The sequence below is a fragment of the Lathamus discolor genome, chromosome 10 (genome assembly GCF_037157495.1).
Source record: "Lathamus discolor isolate bLatDis1 chromosome 10, bLatDis1.hap1, whole genome shotgun sequence".
Classification (NCBI taxonomy): Eukaryota; Metazoa; Chordata; class Aves; order Psittaciformes; family Psittacidae; genus Lathamus; species Lathamus discolor.
Window position 1 is genome coordinate 21,219,951 of NC_088893.1, and position 11,387 is coordinate 21,231,337.

At 53.9% G+C, this 11,387-nt stretch overlaps 1 long non-coding RNA gene across 1 annotated transcript; it reads right to left on the reverse strand.

Annotated features, from left to right (window-relative positions):
- Nucleotides 1-4,874: 4,874 nt before the first annotated feature.
- Nucleotides 4,875-8,299, reverse strand: LOC136019892 (uncharacterized). The gene is made up of 2 exons (XR_010615108.1): nucleotides 7,752-8,299; nucleotides 4,875-6,037 (listed from the first exon to the last, which is right to left on the reverse strand). It is a non-coding gene; the product is annotated as an uncharacterized LOC136019892 (long non-coding RNA).
- Between the last annotated feature and the right edge of the window lie 3,088 nt (nucleotides 8,300-11,387).

An 11,387-nucleotide genomic window follows, 5' to 3' on the forward strand; every position in this document is an offset into this window, starting at 1 on the left:
ATTGTTTATGGAACTGTAAAGTATGATGTGGAAGGTACCATCTTGTGTTGCAGGACATAGTAGGGGTCAGGATGAGCATGATCCCTACTTTTACACCTGAAGTTTCTTTTCATACTGAGCAAGTGGCTGGCGCATAAGGAGTTGCCTTTTTCAGGGTTCAGAATAGCTTGGCACCTTTCGAGAATGCTTGCAGGGCACTTCATTGTCCGTAGAGCCTTAGGGGGACTATAGAGGGATGCTTATAGGTTACATCTGTATAGAATTCCTCTACTGTGTAGGCATGTAGCAGAACCTGGAGTGTATGTGATGAGAGAAGATGGCGTGTGTCTGTGGGAGGCAGGGTGCATGTGTGCGTCACCAGCAGTGTGGTACTGCTGCGTACTGCATGAGCGAGTGAGGCTACGTGCCTAGAAAGCCTCATCTTGCAAGAGCTGTGAGACACCCGTGTATTCTCTTAGATGGAGAACATCCAAGTGACCAGAGTTACAGAAGAGGCAAAGAGGAGAAAGAAGCTTCTGAACTGTCAGCTTCTTCTGGCAGTGCCACAGAGCTGTGGTGAGTCACAGGCTCCTGGTGCACTGTTGCCCCACTCTCTCTTCTGTGTCCGGGCCCCTCCCTGCCCATCCCCTGGGACTCTGTCTTTCCCACGCTGCCATGACTTTTTTCCTCCCCTGTACTTCTCCTGTCCTTGTGTCTTGCTCCCTCTTCCCACCCCCTCCCACCTTTTTTTTTTTTTTTTTCCCATCCTCTGTCTTTGTCCTGAGCCCTTAGTTGGGTTTTTTTTCCATCTCTTTGTCTTCATCTGCATCTTTCTTCCTCCTCCTCCTCCCCCTGCCCTCAGTTTCAATTTCTCTGGCCTGTTCCCTGGCAGTCTTTTCCCCTCTGTGCCTGTATGTCCTGCTCTGTGTCCCTGCCTTCCTATTTCTCTCCCTTGCTCCTTCTTTCTCTATCCCCTCTATCTTGCTTCCTGTCACTGTTTTTTATTTATTCTGTATCTCACTGTCCCTGACCTCCTTTGTGTTAATCTCTTATTCTCTCTGTCCCTCCCTGCTGTTCCCTGCCCCCTTTTTTTCACCTTCCATCTCTCAGGAGGGCTCCTAATACCTTTCTCTCTTCATTTCCATCCTGCTGCCACCCTGATTTTATTTTCTATGCTCTGCGCCCTGTCACTCTTTCTGTCTCTTTTCATCTGTCCCTTTTTCTTCCCCATATGTGTCCAGATCCCTCTCCCGTTTTTTTCTCTTGCTGTCCTTTTGCTCCGCTTACTCTTGCTGTTCTTTCTTTCTGTCCCGTTGCTTCTTCCATCCTATTTAACTGTATCCTCCTGTCCAGCTGGCTGTGCCTTTTTCTCTCTTCCCTGGTATTTTTTCTTTCTTCATCTCTCCCACTGCTCATCACAGTTGCTTTTTTTTCTCCAGTGCTTTCTTGCTCTTTGTCACCTTTTTCTCTCTGTCATCCTATTGCTCCCTGTGTATATTTGTTTTTAATTCCCCCATATTTGTCCTGCAGTCCATCACTATTCTTTCTCTTCCATCTCTTTGTCCTGCTCCCAGACCTTGTTTCTCTTTCCCTTTGTTCTGCCTCCCATCCTGTTTTCCTGTCTTGTTCCATGTCTCTCTCATGCTCCCTGTCCCTACAACACTTTCTATGTCCTTATCTTCCCCCTGTTTCCCTGTCCTGTTCCCTCTGGGGTTTTTTGTTGTTTTTTTTTTTTTTTCTTGGTTTCTCTGTCACTCTGTCCTGCTCCCTGTCACAGTCCATCTCTGTCCTGCAGCCAAGGGCTTTTTTTGTACCTCTCTGCCTGTCCATCCTGATCCCCATCCTAGGCTTTTCGCCCTAACTCTCTGTCCTGCTCCCTGTCATCTTATTTTTGCCTTTCATGTTGTCCTGCCTTCCTGTCCCTTTCCCCTCTCTCTGTATCACCTTGTCTTCCTCCCTGTCTATGTCTTTGTCTGACAATATGTCCTGCTTCTTGTATCCATCCTTGTCCCCTCTGCATCCCAGCCTTCTTCCTGTCTCTCTTCTCTTTTGATCCTTCTGTCCCAATGCTGTTTCTCTCTCCACCTCTGTACTGCTCACTGCCCCTTCTTTCCTCTCACTGTCCCTCTGGCCTGCTTCCTGTCCCCATTTCTTCTGTCTTTACTTTTCTGTTCTGCTGTCTGTCCTCTTGTTCCTTGTTGTACCTCCCTGTCCAGCTGACTCTTCCTTTCTTTTCTTGTATGTCCTACTCCCTGGTCCATTTTTCTCTTCCTCCATCTGTCCTGTAGCCCATTGCTGGGTTTCTTTTTCTTTTTTTTTTTTTTTTTTCTTTTTATTCTCTTTCTACAGATCTGGCCCTTTCTTTATTTCTCAATGATTTTATCCTGTTCCCTGTCCCTTTTCTCTCTCTGTCTGTATGTCCTGTACCCAGTCCTTGTCTCTCCTTTCTTCTCTGCTTTCCCCCCCACCTTTCCATGCCCTTGTGCTGATCACTGACCGTATGTTCTCTTTCTCCGTCTCTCTGCAGATCATCTTGTCTCTGTTCGTGATTCCTGACCTTTCTTTCTCCCTCTGCTCCTCAATCTTCTCCCTTGTCTTATTTTTCTTTTTCTAGTCATCTGTCCTGCCACCCATCACTGTATTAAATAGGGGAGAAGCTGGCAGATGGAAGATCCTGGAGTGCCAAGCCCGGCTCCACATGGCCCTCTGTCTATGTGTCCTGCTGCGTAAATAGCATCGGTCAGTTGCAGGTCTAGCAGAAGGGCTGTCATTGCCTACTCTTCAATATTGCTGTAGTCATGCTGCAATATGTAGACCTAACAGACAGGTTCAGGAATGGAAGAATGCCCATGCCCTGTAGGGATTATGAATGCTGACTCTTTTCTCTGCCTGCCTCTTTCCCATGTGTGCAATGGAGCAGATTTTTCTCCCTCGTTCTGGATCTAAATGTTTCAGAACCTGTTGCTGCAGTGTGTTTGCAATTTGTGTTGCTGCTTTTTCATAGAGTTCAAGTGAGGGGTCGCTTCTGCTATGGCCAAAGATCAATATATGGTTTTTGGCTTAAAACTTCAGAAACCGTGTTTGCTGAACATTGATGTCGGTGCTCTCGGGGGTGCTCAGTGGCTCCTTGTTGAAAAAGCAGGCACATGTGGGCAGGCATAGGGTTGCGCTCTGGATCCCAGAGCTTTACGTATTTTTGCAGTTGGGAGATGAAATAGAGCGTGTATCTGTTAAATCTTAGGATGGTCAAAAGCTGTGCCTGGAAAAATAAAAGCAATTTCTTTTCTGTAGGGAGGCAGTTGACAAGGACAGACGTGTTGCTATTCACTTTAACCCAAAATAAAAATACTCAGCTTGTGACGAATAGAGTGAGGCAGTCCTGGCTGTGCGTAGGCTCGAGAAAAAGCATGTGGGTATCTGTGTCCCTCACCTGTGTGCTTCTATCAGAGCAGTTCTACTGAAACTCAAAGCTGCCAGTGAGTTAGAGGCAGGATTGTCTAAACAATGCAAAAGCTCTAGTGGCTTCTAGCACCAGCTATACTATAAGATGATGCAAAATACTTTTATATAGCATTTATTTTTATATATATTTTTATACATTTTATATTTATATATACTTTTTATATATTTTAAAATATTTTTAGATATAGTATTTAGTTTTGCTAGCATAATAGTAGTATTTATTTTTACAAGTATTTATTTTTTCACTAGTATTTATAATATTCAGCTTGGTGGTAGTCTTCACAAAGCTGCACCAACAGAGGAAGCTTTATATTCCTATCCAACTTGATGTTAAGGATCAGGAATCCTGCCTGATCTCTCAGCAGGATGTCGGCTGCTACCATTTCACTGCAGTCACCCTTTGTTCCACCAAGAAAGGACAAGGGAGAGGAATGAATCCTTAGAGGTCTGCAAGCACAAGGCATGTTGATGGTGCATGTCTTGATTTTTTTCTGAAGGTATGTATAGTATGGACTTTAAGGTTGACATCAAGACTGTGCCGACTTGCCTTCTATTTTTTTCTATGAAATATTTTATAACAAATATTAAAAATAAGGTGTGTTGTGGAGCATGTGATGCTATGTGAAGTTTACTCCCCTCCGTGTATTGTTGTCTAGCTAGCATTTTGTGACTAGCTGAAACTGGATTGCAGGCCAGGAGGTAGGTACAGAATTCCATAATAAAGAATCAGAGCATTGGAGTGATTGTTTTAAGGGGATGCCTTGGGCAGCCAGAGGAACTGAGCTGCTCACTCCACACGCTGGCAGAAGAGTCCATCTCGCCCACCACGGACTGCATGATGCCAGCAGCGAAGTGCAACTGCGGCACTCGCTGGCAGGAGCGGCAGGGGGTGCAGAGTTCTACAGCGTTTGGGAGCACAGATGGACGCCCCAGCTCTCTGTGGTCAGCCACTGAGCAGCATCGTGTACATAAAAGTGCCTCTCTGCTTTCACCACTTGGGGAGCTTGGGCAGAACAGCCCCAGCCTTGTCCTGTCATCAGAGGCAAAGGCCTGGAATGGCTTTTGGTACGGAGGTAGCGACTGTAAGAACCGGTGCTGCCCATAGGAAAGGGGCAGGGAAGCATCAGCTCTGACACCCCAGTCAGTAGTTGCTGTCCCCCGGAGGATGTAAACTGGGCTGGGGAGCGGCCGTTGCTTACCCCGCCGCCCCCTTTCTCATCATCTATCCCATTTAACCGCCATTATCCCCCCCACCATCTCTCCCCCCTAACAGCCCTTTCCCACCCTTTCCTCATCATCTCTCGGATTTAAACCACTTTCTTCTCTCATCACTGCCATCTTCCCACCCACCAGAGCCAAACAAACCTTCGCCCAGCAACTCTTGGACGTTCCTGCGCCGAGCTAAACCCCGATAAGCTTCATAACCACACATATACTGAAAATAAAGCCGCGTTCCCTTGTTCAGCAATTCGAAAATTAAAGACCCCCCATCATCCAGAGCCTGAATTCCATTAAATACAAAATCCTCTCCCAGGAATGCTGCTGTGATGGGTGTGGGAGTTGCTAAGAGGAGCGCCTGGCTCTGATGTGTGCTGGTACACAGCAGCCAGGGCAAGGCCTCCTTTTGCCGTTGGAGACCGTGACACTGAGCGGCCGCGGGGAACATGAGTGTCTCCAGCGGGAGGGATGGGAAGGGGGACACAGCTCCAGCTGCACGCTGGGACAGCAGCCCCGCCTCACCACGACTCCCCCCTCCCGCTGCCGGGCTGCCCCAGACCCCCTCGGTGCCCCGGTTCTTCGGTTCTCCCTCTTGCGGAGCGGAGCTGTGCCGAGCCGAGCAGTGCGGTAAATATTCTGTCCCTGCCCATGGCAGGGGGCTTGAAAGTGGATGATCTGAGGGTCTTTTCCAACCCTAACTATTCTGTGATTCTGTGGTTCTAATAGAGGGTAATAGCGGGCAATGGTGGCGGAATGGGGGTTAAGAGGGGGTAATGGGTAATGGCAGGCAGTGGGGGTAATGGGGGAGTAATGGGAGGCATCGGCTCGTCTCAGAGCCACTCAGGTTGCTACGGGTGGCTCCGTCCCCTTCGGGTGGCTTTGGCTCTGCTGGGCTCCCTTCGGGAGGCTTCGACTCCTTCAGGCTGCACTTGGCTCCCTTCGGACGACTCTGTCCCCTTTGGGTGGCTTCAGCTCAGCTCGGCTCCCTTCGGTCGAAAGCCGGTATTCCCTCACTTTTGCCTTAGAAAGTACTGGGAAAGAGGGAATTCACTGGAAAGAGTGCTTCAAAGGCTGTTACAAGTGCTGAAGATTGTTGGAAGAAGTAAACGACCCTCAGAGACCAGCACCCTGTTTTTGTATGCCTGTGGGGAAACATTCTAGAAGAATGATGTAAATAGCCTCATGAACTTGAGGTGATCCTGCCCCTCTGCTCTGCTCTTGTGAGACCTCACCTGGAGCATTGTGTGCAGTTCTGGTGTCCTCAACATAAAAAGGACATGGAACTGCTGGAACAAGTCCAGAGGAGGCCACGAGGATGATCAGGGGACTGGAGCACCTCCCGTATGAAGACAGGCTGAGGAAGTTGGGGCTGTTCAGCCTGGAGAAGAGAAGGCTGTGTGGAGACCTCATAGCAGCCTTCCAGTACCTGAAGGGGGCCTATAGGGATGCTGGGGAGGGACTCTTTGTCAGGGACTGCAGTGACAGGACAAGGGGTAACGGGTTCAAACTGAAACAGGGGAAGTTTAGATTGGATACAAGGAAGAAGTTCTTTCCTGTTAGGGTGGTGAGGCACTGGAATGGGTTGCCCAGGGAGATTGTGAATGCTCCATCCCTGGCAGTGTTCAAGGCCAGGTTGGACATAGCCTTGTGTGGTATGGTTTAGGGTGAAGTGTCCCTACCCATGGCAGGGGGGGTTGGAACTGGATGATCTTGAGATTCTATCCAACCGTAACTATTCTATGATTCTATAATATGCATGTCTGTCCGTAATGAATATGTATGCTTAGTGAGTATATAAGGATGGCTTGTTTAGCAATTCGGAGACACAGGTTAGGAGGAGCTGTCCCCCGTGTCTGCCAGCGCCGCAATAAAGAATACCTGCTTGAACCTTGAACCCTTTGTTGGTGAGTTTGTTCCTGGAGTTTTCTCCGAAGCACCATAGACTGCCATATCTCCCCTAATCCCCCCATAGATGCTGACAGACTCCATTATGGGTCTCCAGACCCTCGAATTCCCCCATATCCCTCTGAAAACACCCCATATCACCCCCATAGAATCCCATTTAGGGACTCCAGCCATCCATATCCCCACATAGACACCTTATCTCCCCCCATAGACACCCTGTCTCCCCCTATATCCCCCCAGAGAATGCCATGTAGGCACTCCAGACTCCCATATTCCCCCATAGACCACCATAATGGGACTCGAGACCCCAAAATCCCCTCATATTCCCACACAGACCCCCATAATGGGACTCCAAACCCCAAATCCCCCCATATCCTCCCATATTCCCACACAGAACCCCAAGAAGGGTCTCTAGACCACTATAGGCCCCCATCTAGGGACTCCAGACACCCATGTCCCCCTTAATCCCCCCACAGACCCTCATAAAGGGTCTCCAAACCACCACAGAACCCCATGTAGTGACTCCAGACCGCCATATGCCCCCTAATCCCCCCACAGATCCCCATATAGGGACTCCAGACCCCCAAATCCCCCCATCGACACCCATAATGTGACTCCAGACCCCCGTATCCTCCCATATTCCCCCATGGAACCCCATGAAGGATCTCCATCACACTATATACCCCCCTGTAGGGTCTCCAGACCCCCAAATCCCCCCCATAGATCCCCATAATTGTACTCCAGACCCCCAAATCCCCATATAGACCCCCATGTAGGGACTCCAGAACCCCATATTCTCCCTAATCTCCCCATAGACCCCCATAATGGGACTCTAGACCCCCAAATCCCCCCACAGAATCCCATGTAGGGCAATGGGGAGGGCAGTAGGGGAGAGGGAGAAGTAAGGGGAGGCAATGGGGAGGTAATAGGGAATTAATAGAGGACAAGGGTGGGGTAACTGGGGTTAATGAGGGGTAATGGAAATGAGGGGGAGCGGCTTCTGTCGAACCCCTCGGAGCCACTCAGGTCCCTTCGGTCGGCTCCGCCCCTTTGGGCTGCTTCGGCTCCACTCGGTTCCCTTCTTGACAACAGCCCCGGCCCTCCCCGACTACCCCCTGCCGATGCCGGGCTGCCCCAGACCCCCTCGGTGCCCCGATTCCTCGGTTCTCCCACGTATGGAGCCGAACCGAGCCGAGCCGAGCCGTGCCGAGCCGAGCCGAGCCGTGCCGAGCCGAGCCGTGCCGAGCCGTGCCGTGCCGTGCCGAGCCGTGCCGAGCCGTGCCGTGCCGAGCCGTGCCGAGCCGTGCCGTGCCGAGCCGTGCCGTGCCGAGCCGTGCCGTGCCGAGCCGTGCCGAGCCGTGCCGTGCCGAGCCGTGCCGAGCCGTGCCGAGCAGAGCCGTGCCGAGCCGAGCCGTGCCAAGCCGTGCCGTGCCGTGCCGTGCCGAGCCGAACCGTGCCGAGTTGTCCCCAGTTATGGAGGGTAATGGGAGGAAATGGAGGGTGATAAGCGGGCAATGTTAGGTGTCTGCTCCTCTGGGACCCCCTGGGAGCCAATAGGGTCCCTTCGGAGGACTCGCCCCCTTCGGGTGGCTTCCGCACCAGCACGGCTACATTACGGCGGCTCCGACCCAGGAGGAACCGGGGCACCGAAGGGGTCTGGGGGAGCCCAGCAGCGGCGGGGGGGTAGTCGCGGCGGGGAGGCAGAGCGGGGAGCAATGGGGGCGCAGAGCGGGAACGGGGCGGGACTGAGAGAGACTGACAGGCGCCTCAGCCAATGGGCGCCGTGGGGGGGTAGAGCGGAAACGGGGCGGGACTGAGAGTGACTGACAGGCGCCTCAGCCAATGGGCGCCGTGGGGGGGCAGAGCGGAAACGGGGCGGGACTGCGAGTGACTGACAGTCGCCTCAGCCAATGGGCGCCGTGGGGGTGCAGTGCGGACACGGGGCGGGACTGAGAGTGACTGACAGGCGCCTCAGCCAATGGGCGCCGTGGGGGGGCAGAGCGGAAACGGGGCGTGACTGAGAGTGACAGACAGGCGCCTCAGCCAATGGGCGCCGTGGGGGGGCAGAGCGGAAACGGGGCGGGACTGCGAGTGACTGACAGGCGCCTCAGCCAATGGGCGCCGTGGGGGGGGCAGAGCGGGAACGGGGCGGGACTGAGAGAGACTGACAGGCGCCTCAGCCAATGGGCGCCTTGGGGGGGCAGAGCGGAAACGGGGCGGGACTGAGAGTGACTGACAGGCACCTCAGCCAATGGGCGCCGTGGGGGGGCAGAGCGGAAACGGGGCGGGACTGAGAGTGACTGACAGGCGCCTCAGCCAATGGGCGCCGTGGGGGGGCAGAGCGGAAACGGGGCGTGACTGAGAGTGACAGACAGGCGCCTCAGCCAATGGGCGCCGTGGGGGGGCAGAGCGGAAACGGGGCGGGACTGAGAGTGACTGACAGGCGCCTCAGCCAATGGGCGCCGTGGGGGGGCAGAGCGGGAACGGGGCGGGACTGAGAGAGACTGACAGGCGCCTCAGCCAATGGGCGCCGTGGGGGGGTAGAGCGGAAACGGGGCGGGACTGAGAGAGACTGACAGGCGCCTCAGCCAATGGGCGCCGTGGGGGGGCAGAGCGGAAACGGGGCGGGACGGAGAGTGACTGACAGGCGCCTCAGCCAATGGGCGCCGTGGGGGGGCAGAGCGGAAACGGGGTGGGACTGCGAGTGACTGACAGGCGCCTCAGCCAATGGGCGCCGTGGGGGGGCAGAGCGGGAACGGGGCGGGACTGAGAGAGACTGACAGGCGCCTCAGCCAATGGGCGCCGTGGGGGGGCAGACCGGGAACGGGGCGGGACTGCGAGTGACTGACAAGCGGCTGAGCCAATCGGAGTCGTGGGGGGGCAGAGCGGACACGGGGCGGGACTGCGAGTGACTGAGAGGCGCCTCAGCCAATGGGCGCCGTGGGGGGGGCAGAGCGGGAACGGGGCGGGACTGAGAGAGACTGACAGGCGCCTCAGCCAATGGGCGCCTTGGGGGGGCAGAGCGAAAACGGGGCGGGACTGAGAGTGACTGACAGGCGCCTCAGCCAATGGGCGCCGTGGGGGTGCAGAGAGGAAACGGGGCGGGACTGAGAGTGACTGACAGGCGCCTCAGCCAATGGGCGCCGTGGGGGGGCAGAGCGGAAACGGGGCGGGACGGAGAGTGACTGACAGGCGCTTCAGCCAATGGGCGCCGTTTGCGGGGCTGAGCGGAAACGGGGCGGGACTGCGAGTGACTGACAGGCGCCTCAGCAAATGGGCGCCGTGGGGGGGCAGAGCGGGAACGGGGCGGGACTGAGAGAGACTGACAGGCGCCTCAGCCAATGGGCGCCGTGGGGGGGCAGAGCGGACACGGGGCGGGACTGAGAGTGACTGACAGGCGCCTCAGCCAATGGGCGCCGTGGGGGGGCAGAGCGGAAACGGGGCGGGACTGAGAGTGACTGACAGGCGCCTCAGCCAATGGGCGCCGTGGGGGGGCAGAGCGGACACGGGGCGGGACTGCGAGTGACTGACAGGCGCCTCAGCCAATGGGCGCCGTGGGGGGGCAGAGCGGAAACGGGGCGGGACTGAGAGTGACTGACAGGCGCCTCAGCCAATGGGCGCCGTGGGGGGCAGAGCGGAAACGGGGCGGGACTGAGAGTGACTGACAGGCGCCTCAGCCAATGGGCGCCGTGGCGGGGGCAGAGCGGAAACGGGGCGGGACTGCGAGTGACTGACAGGCGCCTCAGCCAATGGGAGGCGTGGGGGGGCTGAGCGGAAACGGGGCGGGACTGCGAGTGACTGACAGGCGCCTCAGCCACTGGGAGTCTGGGGGTGTCGATGCTTAACGGGGCCACTCACTGCCAGCCCCCCCGTCTCCAACACCTGCAGTACCGCGTTTTGGCCACATGATGGCAGCAGCTACCGCTGCACTGAGCCACTCACTTGCCCCCCCCATCTCCAACACCTGCAGTACCGCGTTTTGGCCACATGATGGCAGCAGCTAGCGCTGCACTGAGCCTCTCACTTGCCCCCCCATCTCCAACACCTGCAGTACCCCGTTTTGGCCACAGGATGGCAGCAGCGACCCGTGCCCAGTTTAGAAATAAACAAAAATGGCTTAAAACAGGGTAGACATGGGGGAAAACGGGTTAGAAACAGAAAAAAAATAGCTTAAAATGGGTAAGAAATGGGAAATAATGTGTTTGAAGTGGCAAAAAATTGGTTAGAAATGAAGAAAAATGGTTTAGAAAGGGCCAAATGGCTTAAAAGAGGATAGAATCGGACACAAAAGGGTTACAAAGGGCTAAAAATGGCATAAATGATGTTAGAAGTGGCAAAAAATGGGTTAGAAATGGTCAAAACTGGCTTAAAACTGGTGACAAATGGGCAAAAATGCGTTAGAAAAAGAAAAATGTGGTTTAAACGGAGTCAGAAACGGGCCAAAAAGAGGCAGAAATTGAAAAAAATGGCATTAAACAGGTTAGAAGTGGCCAAAATTGGGTTAGAAACGGCGAAAAGAGTTTAGAAATTGCAAATAAAAGCTCAAAACGGTTTAGAAGTGGGCATAAAAGCGTTAAAATGGGTCAGAATTTGGCAAAAAATGGGTTGGAAATGGCCAAAACCACTTCAGAAATACAAACACCCCCCCCAACCAACATTAAAATGGGCTAGAAATGGGAAAAATGTGTTAAAAAAAAAGCCAAAATGTCTTAAAATGGGTTAGAAATTACAAAAAATGGCTCAAAACGGGTTAGAAATGATCAGAAATTGGTTAGAAGTGGCAAAAAATGGCATAAAATGGGTTAGAAGTGGCCAAATTTGGG